We start from the raw sequence: 7496 nt of genomic DNA, 5'->3' as shown, positions 1-7496 counted from the left end.
CGGTGCGCTGAAGTTATAATTTGTGGCCTAGTTTAATAACTAATATTTTGATATCAATGATTACATCTTTAAAACTAGGATAATTTTCAAAGTAACTTACCTTATTAAATTTTACTAATTTATTTTTTATTTTTAAATTTTGTTTCCAGTTCCATTGAGCTTAACTGACATATAACATCTTGTTAAAATTTATGAAGTATAGACAAAAACTTATGAAAATACACTTATTAAATGAAGTATCTTAAAATTGGGAAACAGAGATTTTTGTGGTGTTTTTTGTGGGGGAAAACCCATGCAGCTGGAGAGAAAACATGTCTGTCTGTTTAACAGCAGTCCCTCCTCATGCATTGCTTTGCCTTGTGCTGGCTCTCTGTGTGAGTTTGGGGAGGAGCTGTCATCTTATTAGGCATGTAGTGGTTCCATTAGGATGTTCTGGAATCTTCTACTAGTTTCCATGTGATGTAGCAGAGGTGAAATAGTAGCCAAGTATTTTTCTATATGAGCCACAACTTGCACAGGAAGGCCAACGTGTTTGGAGACATGAGTGCTCATTCTGCCCAAGCCACCTAGGATGGGCCGGTAATGACCAGAGGAGCTGGGTGTTGTCACCATTGTGTAATGAGGAAACCATGGCTTTGCCCAAGGTTACAAGTCCCTGGAGGATTAGGCTGAGAGTTGGACCTTGACTTGTGAAACTCCAAAGCCCAGGTTCTTTTCTGTCATATCACATGACTCTTCTCTCTCTTTTGTTTAGTCAGTCTAGTGTTTAGTCTCCTGGATGGGGAAGAAGTGACTCAACTACTCTGAGTTTCCAGCTTAACGACACCCCCTTCCAGACCCCACCAGAGGAGGATAAAGAACTCTGCCACTCCAGGGGAGCCTAATGACAATGTACACTTTTCAAAACTGATCCATCAGAGTTACTACAGCACATTTCCAGTTCAGAGTAGGGATTCTACCCCGCCCCCCCCGCCATGGGACAAAAAATGAGAGCTCTCATTACCTTTCTTATGACGTTGTCTTCCAATTCCAAGCTGCAGGAATTAGGTGGACAAAGAATGCTTGTGGCTATACACACTGATAAATTATAAGCTGTCATCTGATTANTCCAAAGCCCAGGTTCTTTTCTGTCATATCACATGACTCTTCTCTCTCTTTTGTTTAGTCAGTCTAGTGTTTAGTCTCCTGGATGGGGAAGAAGTGACTCAACTACTCTGAGTTTCCAGCTTAACGACACCCCCTTCCAGACCCCACCAGAGGAGGATAAAGAACTCTGCCACTCCAGGGGAGCCTAATGACAATGTACACTTTTCAAAACTGATCCATCAGAGTTACTAAAGCACATTTCCGGTTCAGAGTTGGGATTCTACCCCGCCCCCCGCCATGGGACAAAAATGAGAGCCCTCGTTACCTTTCTCATGACGATGTCTTCCAATTCCAAGCTGCAGGAATTAGGTGGACAAAGAATGCTTGGGGCTATACACACGGATAAATTATAAGCTGTCATCTAATTGGATGAGGAATGTTGCTCAATGTTGTGTAACACTCCAAAAAGGTATCGCAAGAGAACAAAATTCGCTCTTGGCAGCTGGGCTAAAAGCCTAAGGTCAGAAAAATGCACTTTTAAATAAGGCAAGTGATTCCACTTAGGAGGTTGGAAATACAGAGACAGGGAACAGGGTATGTCTTTGTATGTCCAGTACACAACCCACTGTAGCAGAGTTCCAGGCACGCATATATACAAAAATGTTTCAGTGAATTCAGTTCCTGAAANAGTTCCTGAACCAGATAAAAACTTCTCTGGTTAGTTAAATGTTTGAAAAACTTACGTACCACTGGCAGTTGATGTTCTAGCATTTCTCTGAGACCAGTGGATTTTGTCTACCAGTCTCATATTCAGAATTGTATAAAATGGCCAAGGATCCCACATTCGTAAGATCAGGAGAAGCACAATGATAGCCCTAAGGCATGCCTCTATTCTGAAGCTGGCCTCCATGGGTGTGAAGAATTGAAACTCTTTGGCATTGCCCATTATTTTAGTGGACAAAGCTGCAAAATGTAAGCCAATATTTTCCTAACAGTATGTTGGCTATATTTTTGAGATGTAAGCAGAGTAGAGTAATTATTGCATCATTACCTCTGGGCCGCAATTATTTTCTCCTCCTCGTTCCCTTGATCAATAACACCAAGCCATTTGTCATAGAGATCAGATAAAAATATACTTCCTTGGATATTTCGAAGAAAATCCTATGGGAGATAAAGATATAGATATTATAGAAAATATATACTGGAAATATTACAGAGAAAATATTTAGTTAAAAAACTCAGTTCAGCCCCTACTTCCTTCACAGATATTCAAATGTGACCCACACGGAGCTCGGCTCTCACTCTCCATTGACTTGCACATGCAGAAGCAGGTGCTTGAATTTTCTCCAACTAAAACTTAGAAGCATAAAAGCAGAGCTTAGGCTGTGGTGGAAATGAAGATAAAGCTCCCTTCTATCATCTGCAATTTATTTTTTTGCATACTTCNATCTGCAACTTATTTTTTTGCATACTTTTTTGCAAACTACCACAAACTGACAGGGTCTGGCTATAGACCACCCTAAACCCTATTAGTTTCTTAGACAGAAATACACGTACCCATTTTGCTTGTTTTAGACTCAGTGCTAGCTCTTATTTCTAGCAAGAAAATTTCTGAAACAAAACACAAACAGGTGTGCGCTTGCACACATATTAGGAAAGAACTGGGTCTTCTGACTTGAGGTATGTGTGCTCCTTGGAAGAAAGCTACTCTCATAATTGCTTCATTCTTCCTTTTCTTAACTGTATAAAAGTTGAGACTCTGATGGCAAACTCACCGTGGTCCTGAAGATATATTCATTTCTAGTTAAGGCCAATTCTCCAGCTAGTTTGACATGATATTATCAAGGCCAAGGTTACAGAGTCTGATTCTCCACTAAGATCAGCCAACTTTAGGAAGAGAAAACTTTAGAACTGTCTAAGAACTATATCCACAAGTGGTTACCCTCTTCCTAGTCTGTCCTTATAACATGGAAATAGGAAAGAACCTACTAACTCTTGCTAGAAAATCAATTCCATGTGTGCACCTTACAGAGGGTGACACTCATCTTGCTATTCGCATACCTACTTTATCATCATTCTTCCCCTGTCTCTTGATGCCTGTATGTATATTACTAGTGTATATTACTATGGCCCCAGTGTAGTAGTGGTTAACTAAGTCATTTCTGGACTTTGCTACTTATCATATCATCGAACATTAGTGGGGGACAAGGAAAGACCCAAGTGTCACCGAGATTCTAAGATTGTAGTCATTGCTACATTAACGTAGTTTTGTTCAGAGCTGTTAACAAGGGCTAAGGTGGGTGGATTAAATTCTTTGTCTGTTGTATTTCTGTTTCTTCCTCTGTTCCCCTTTTGNCTCTGTTTCTTTCTCTGTTCCCCTTTTAGAAATGTAACTGGATACCTGTGATTTAGCTGTATCATTTCAAAATTAGTCTATGTTTTATGTAAATCTATTGACTTTTCAGAATTCCAAATTAATTTTGTCTGTTGCATCTACTCCAAAAGTTAGATTTATAAGAAGAGGCGAAAGGTAGGTGCTGGTTACCATGTAGTTATAACCTTGGATGGTGGGCTAGATGTAACAAATATTAACAAAAGGATGCCAAGGATGGTAAAGGTGAAAGGAGGCACAAATGGTGAAGTCATTCCTACACAACTTATATAGTAAAAGGCATTAAGAAAGGGGAAAGAGTGATGGCTAAGAATGATTTGGTGGCCTCACTGAGCCTTTTTTGACTCAGCATAAAGCAAATATTTGCTTACTATGGTAAACTTTAACTATTTTCAAATGTTTACTATGAATTTTCTTTCGGAAACTTTGCCTTCATTAGGAGGGCAGTGAGGATGTTTGCTTTGATAAACATTGTGTTATGTGTAAGTGTATATTTTGAAATATATTATTATTACTAGTAGTCATATCGGTATTAGTATTTTGCATGGAGTCTTCAGGAGTGAAGGCGGGGAGGGCGGAGTGTGGTAAAAACAAAATATTTCTAACATATGGGGCTTTTAAAAAGTCCTTAAAGTAGCTTCCTTAAATTTTGATTTTGTGAAGTGTTTTTCAGTTTCTCAGGTTCTTAGTCTATTATGCCTATTATGGTACTTGGGCAGTCAGGATGAAGTACACCAATCGTAGCTTCAGTTACTCATGTGTGGATAATGCTNGCTTACTATGGTAAACTTTAACTTTCCCTACCTATAAGATGGATGCTACCACAAGAACAGATTCACTGTCCAAGTTCACTTTGTCCCCAGAATTTAGTTTCTCCTTTAGGACTATGCATGATTTCATATTGGCTGATTTTCTGAAGATACCTTCTGCGTGTGGCCCTTTTTGATTGATAAAGCAAAGCATATCCTATAGGAAGAAAAGTAAAGTATATGGCATTTCGTATCCACAAGCCCAGAGCACAAGCTTCCCTCCTTTTTGAAGGACCGAGGGAATGTGATGCTATGTTTTAGAGCTGGAAGGACTAAAGTCAATTTAGGGTTCTTTTTTTCAGTGTCTCTATGTATTTTCTACCCAAAATCCATTTTAGAGTCATACACTGAAGCATTTTAAATACTTTTTAAAATCAGAATTCCCTTTTCACTGAATTTACACTTTTAAATCAAACTTCCCTGTGTCAAGGCCTTTGTGGAATCACTTTCCTACTTCACCATTCTTTTCTCATTATTCCCTTACATAGATGCTCTTCCCCAAGTATGGAAATCTCTTTGCTATACTCATTTCCCATTTGTTTATTTCTCTTTAAGTGGCTGTATACTCCATTCCTACTTCCTCTATTTCCTTCTCTCTTTTAAAATCAGGCTCAAAAACTCTCTTCTCCTTCTCTGATTACATTCCCTTTGCATGACTCTTTCATTGTCTTTTGCTCAATCTTCATGTCCTCTCCCTGCAGTGTAGAAAGATAGTAAGGGCTGCAGTCAGGGAGTCCCAGGGATCTGAAATCTATTATGCTACTTATCTATTGTGTGACCTGGGGCATATACATACTGTACTGAGGCTTTTCTAATTCATTTGTGAGGAGCAGAGGATGACAATCCTAGCTACCCTCTAAATTTGCTGTGATGCAAGGACTGGGGTAGTACGTAGCATGGAACTAACGTGATAGATTTCTTCATACCTTGCAGAACATTCCCTACATCTAGTACAGTGCTTGCAGAGATACCAGATACTCGATAAATGTCAACACTGACAATTCAGTACACCAGTTTGAGACAACACAGGCCAAACTCTGTGGCTTTCGTTTGACATATTCCATTAGGATTAACGGATTCATATTTGCCAGAGGATGTCTTTATGCTTGTGTGAGATGTTTCCAGTTGTTAGACTGAGTAGACTCAGCTGAAGGAGACTTGAGATGAATGTGAGTTCAGGAAGGCAATGAAGGGAGAATGTGAAGCTGAGGTGGATGCTCAGAGACTCATACACAGAGTCCATTTTGACTAATCTGAACAGGCCTATGTGGGTCTTTTTGGAAACAAGAAACAAGCGGAATGGACAAGAATGTCTTTTCCTGTTGTATTTGCCTTATGACTCTGCAGTACCTTAACCGGATTTTGTTCTTTGAAATAACAGTAACAAAGCTTCTCAGCCAAAGTCAGGGTCTGTCTAATGATTTCTCCATTTGGGGATAGATTTGGGTGAGAACACTTGGCCTCTCAGAGATTCTCCTCCTCAGGAGGGCCATTGAAGACCAAAATGAGAAGACCTACCAGAATTGCAGAGGGCAAGTTGTCCTTGTCACACACATCCGTGAGGGAAACTCCGAAGAGCTGTCCTGGCTTTGCAGAAGGTGGCGCTGTGCACTGGTTGTCTTGGCAAGGGCTGGCTCTCAGCCAAAAGGCCCAGTTTCTGAAAGATCGCCTTTTAACTGTATTCTGGCCTGAGCCTAAGGAAGAAGTGAGATTAGTAGTAGTAATTTAATTCACTTAACCTTATTTTCACCTTTGCCTTTTTATAGTATGTTCATTGCAATGGTTAGAAGAGGGAAACAGAGTCATTTGTTGGATAAAATTCTCTATGTTCTGAAATTGGCTAATAGCAGCATCATGGTGAATGTGTTCTTCCCCAGATCCTGCAAACTAGTGGTTAAGCCTGGAGACCTGATCAGACTCAGGGTCAATACTTCCAGTGCCATCTACTGTGCGTTGACCTGTATCATGAGCTACTTAACTTGTAGTTGTTTGCTTCCTATGGGTAAGTATGATCAGTGGATTCATCAGGTGTCAGATCCGATTTTAAAGGCTTAAAAGATTGGTATTCAAATCAAGCTGAGTTTGGTGATCATCTGCTTTCACAGTGAGTCTCCTCCCAGCCTTAGATTGCCTCTTTGGCTTTCTGAGTGCTCAACTTTCTACCATCAAAAGGATCTGCCTTTCATGACACTGTCTGAGTGACCCCACTTCTCAGCCAGCCTCTGGTGCCTCTGCCCTGGGCCGTGTCCGAGGGTGACTCTCTGCAGTCAGAGTCCTGGGAAGTAGTCATTACGTGCTGGTGATGCGGTAAGATTCCAGGTGGCTGTGTTTTCTTGTGATACCCCACTGAGCTACCCAGAGGCGAATTTTTTTTTGTAAAATATGTTTNTTTTTTTTTAAATATGTTTGATATTTACTGAAAAGAGCCTAATCCACAATGAATTGCATACAATTCCTCACACACACTCAAACATACATGTATGTACACACACATACAAGTACAAGGCTTGAAAGAAAACATACAAAAAGAAAAACAATGAGGGATTATGAATGCATTTATTTACCCCCAATTTCCAGAGATGATTTAGAATTACCCAACACTCCCTATCAAAGAAATGCAGAAGAGCTTTACAAAGAACAGGTGATTGGCAGTGAAAAGCTGAGTTCAGATTTCTACTGCTCAGCCAGGAGTGTTTCCCTTGTAAGATACCTTAACATTTGCCTAAATAATCTGCTTAAATAACTGAACTCTTTAGAAAGTCCACAGAGGAGCCAAGGTATAGAAGGATAAACAGATGAGCAACATTTCACCAAACACCCCTAGCCAACTGTCCACTCGGCTTTACTGGGATGTAGTGAGTGTGTCACCATGTCCACTCATGTGGGTGGCAACACTCATGGTACCTGATCAGAGAGACCAGGATCTAAGAACCAGAAGCATCCTGGTTCTGCCACTTAGTTAGACAGATTACTCAAAAATTGTTAAGCTTCAGTTTGCTCAACTTTAACATAAATTCTGCTGCCTACAACTCATTGCACTAAATATAATGTACTACTCAGCACAAGGCATGGCTCATGGCAGCCTTGGTAAAAGTAATTTCCTAGCTCAGGGGGGCTAAGGCAGTCTAGACATCTCTTCCCCCCAAAGCAGACATCACTCCCATTCTCTATTTGATCTTGCAACCTCTAGAAGTTAGGCAATCATGAAG

General features: G+C 40.2%; 1 long non-coding RNA gene across 1 annotated transcript; it reads right to left on the bottom strand.

Annotated features, from left to right (window-relative positions):
• Window positions 1-1445: 1445 nt before the first annotated feature.
• LOC117800779 lies at window positions 1446-5980 on the bottom strand. Its single transcript, XR_004623167.1, has 3 exons — window positions 5806-5980; window positions 2138-2247; window positions 1446-1601 (listed from the first exon to the last, which is right to left on the bottom strand). It is a non-coding gene; the product is annotated as an uncharacterized LOC117800779 (long non-coding RNA).
• Between the last annotated feature and the right edge of the window lie 1516 nt (window positions 5981-7496).

The sequence above is a fragment of the Ailuropoda melanoleuca genome, unplaced genomic scaffold (assembly GCF_002007445.2).
Source record: "Ailuropoda melanoleuca isolate Jingjing unplaced genomic scaffold, ASM200744v2 unplaced-scaffold7826, whole genome shotgun sequence".
NCBI classification, from domain to species: Eukaryota; Metazoa; Chordata; class Mammalia; order Carnivora; family Ursidae; genus Ailuropoda; species Ailuropoda melanoleuca.
Note: the sequence above shows the minus strand (reverse complement) of the source record. Positions and strands in the feature narration are given on the sequence as shown.